Genomic DNA, 2,500 nt, shown 5'->3' with positions numbered 1-2,500 from the left:
ATCACAAAGAGACACAAAACGATCACAAAGAGACACAAAACAATCACAAAGAGACACAAAACGACCACAAAGAGACACAAAACGACCACAGAGACACAAAATGTTCTTTCCTCTTAGTTTTTTTCTCATCCTGATTCTTCTTCATTGATTATGTGTATGTTTAACAAGCTGCAACAAAAGAATTTCCCAAATGGGATCAATAAAGTCTAAGTCTGAGTCTGAGTCTGAGTCTGAGTCTGAGTCTAAGTCTGAGTCTGAGTCTGAGTCTAAGTCTGAGTCTGAGTTTAAGTCTAAGTCTAAGTCTAAGTCTGAGTCTGAGTCTAAGTCTGAGTCTGAGTCTGAGTCTAAGTCTGAGTCTGAGTCTGAGTTTAAGTCTGAGTCTGAATCTAAGTCTAAGTCTAAGTCTGAATCTAAGTCTAAGTCTGAGTCTGAGTTTAAGTCTAAGTCTAAGTCTGAATCTAAGTCTAAGTCTGAGTCTGAGTCTGAGTTTAAGTCTAAGTCTAAGTCTGAGTCTGAGTCTGAATCTAAGTCTGAGTCTAAGTCTAAGTCTGAATCTAAGTCTAAGTCTGAGTCTGAGTCTAAGTCTAAGTCTGAATCTAAGTCTGAGTCTGAGTCTGAGTCTAAGTCTGAATCTAAGTCTAAGTCTAAGTCTAAGTCTGAGTCTAAGTCTAAGTCTAAGTCTGAATCTAAGTCTAAGTCTGAATCTAAGTCTGAGTCTGAGTCTGAATCTAAGTCTAAGTCTGAGTCTGAGTCTGAGTCTGAATCTAAGTCTGAGTCTAAGTCTGAGTCTAAGTCTGAGTCTGAGTCTAAGTCTGAGTCTAAGTCTAAGTCTAAGTCTGAGTCTGAGTTTAAGTCTAAGTCTAAGTCTGAATCTAAGTCTAAGTCTAAGTCTGAGTCTAAGTCTGAGTCTGAGTCTGAGTCTAAGTCTGAGTCTAAGTCTGAGTCTAAGTCTAAGTCTGAGTCTGAGTCTGAGTCTAAGTCTGAGTCTAAGTCTAAGTCTGAGTCTAAGTCTGAGTCTGAGTCTAAGTCTGAGTCTAAGTCTGAATCTAAGTCTAAGTCTGAGTCTGAGTCTAAGTCTGAGTCTGAGTCTGAGTCTAAGTCTGAGTCTGAGTCTGAGTCTAAGTCTGAGTCTAAGTCTGAATCTAAGTCTGAGTCTAAGTCTGAGTCTAAGTCTGAATCTAAGTCTGAGTCTGAGTCTAAGTCTGAATCTAAGTCTGAGTCTGAGTCTGAGTCTAAGTCTGAGTCTAAGTCTGAATCTAAGTCTGAGTCTGAGTCTAAGTCTGAGTCTGAGTCTGAGTTTAAGCCTAAGTCTAAGTCTGAGTCTGAGTCTGAATCTAAGTCTGAGTCTAAGTCTAAGTCTGAATCTAAGTCTAAGTCTGAGTCTGAGTCTAAGTCTAAGTCTGAATCTAAGTCTGAGTCTGAGTCTGAGTCTAAGTCTGAATCTAAGTCTAAGTCTAAGTCTGAGTCTAAGTCTAAGTCTAAGTCTGAATCTAAGTCTAAGTCTGAATCTAAGTCTGAGTCTGAGTCTGAGTCTAAGTCTGAATCTAAGTCTAAGTCTGAGTCTGAGTCTGAGTCTGAATCTAAGTCTGAGTCTAAGTCTGAGTCTAAGTCTGAGTCTGAGTCTAAGTCTGAGTCTAAGTCTAAGTCTAAGTCTGAGTCTGAGTTTAAGTCTAAGTCTAAGTCTGAATCTAAGTCTAAGTCTAAGTCTGAGTCTAAGTCTGAGTCTGAGTCTAAGTCTGAGTCTAAGTCTGAGTCTGAGTCTAAGTCTAAGTCTGAGTCTGAGTCTGAGTCTGAATCTAAGTCTGAGTCTAAGTCTGAGTCTAAGTCTGAGTCTGAGTCTAAGTCTGAGTCTAAGTCTGAATCTAAGTCTAAGTCTGAGTCTGAGTCTAAGTCTGAGTCTGAGTCTAAGTCTGAGTCTGAGTCTGAGTCTGAGTCTAAGTCTGAGTCTAAGTCTGAATCTAAGTCTGAGTCTGAGTCTAAGTCTGAGTCTAAGTCTGAATCTAAGTCTGAGTCTGAGTCTAAGTCTGAATCTAAGTCTGAGTCTGAGTCTGAGTCTGAGTCTAAGTCTGAGTCTAAGTCTGAATCTAAGTCTGAGTCTGAGTCTAAGTCTGAGTCTAAGTCTGAATTTAAGTCTGAGTCTGAGTCTAAGTCTGAGTCTGAATCTAAGTCTGAGTCTGAGTCTGAGTCTAAGTCTAAGTCTAAGTCTGAGTCTAAGTCTGAGTCTGAATCTAAGTCTGAGTCTGAGTCTGAGTCTAAGTCTAAGTCTAAGTCTGAGTCTAGGCTTCAGAACCTCTGGCTGTGTTCGTTGAATCCTTCAGCTGACGTCACTGCAGAGATAGGAAACTGAACAGATGTATCACTCTGTTCCTGGACGTGTTTCATATTTACTGTTAGTTTCAGAAGATTTATTGTGAAAAACAGCTGACAGGAAGGAGCAGATGTCGGCCTGTGTGTGTGTGTGTGTGTGTGTGTGTGTGTGTGTGTGTGTGTGTGTGTGTGT

The 2,500-nt window shown here is 40.3% G+C and overlaps 1 protein-coding gene across 3 annotated transcripts in view; it reads right to left on the bottom strand.

The window, feature by feature from the left end:
• Positions 1 to 2,500, bottom strand: part of LOC139351243 (voltage-gated potassium channel subunit beta-3-like) — a 23,819-nt gene that overhangs the window by 7,966 nt on the left and 13,353 nt on the right. The gene's annotated exons all lie outside the window — the stretch shown is intronic.

Source organism: Chaetodon trifascialis, chromosome 23 (genome assembly GCF_039877785.1).
Source record: "Chaetodon trifascialis isolate fChaTrf1 chromosome 23, fChaTrf1.hap1, whole genome shotgun sequence".
Classification (NCBI taxonomy): Eukaryota; Metazoa; Chordata; class Actinopteri; order Chaetodontiformes; family Chaetodontidae; genus Chaetodon; species Chaetodon trifascialis.
This window is presented reverse-complemented; position numbering and strand designations above follow the sequence as displayed.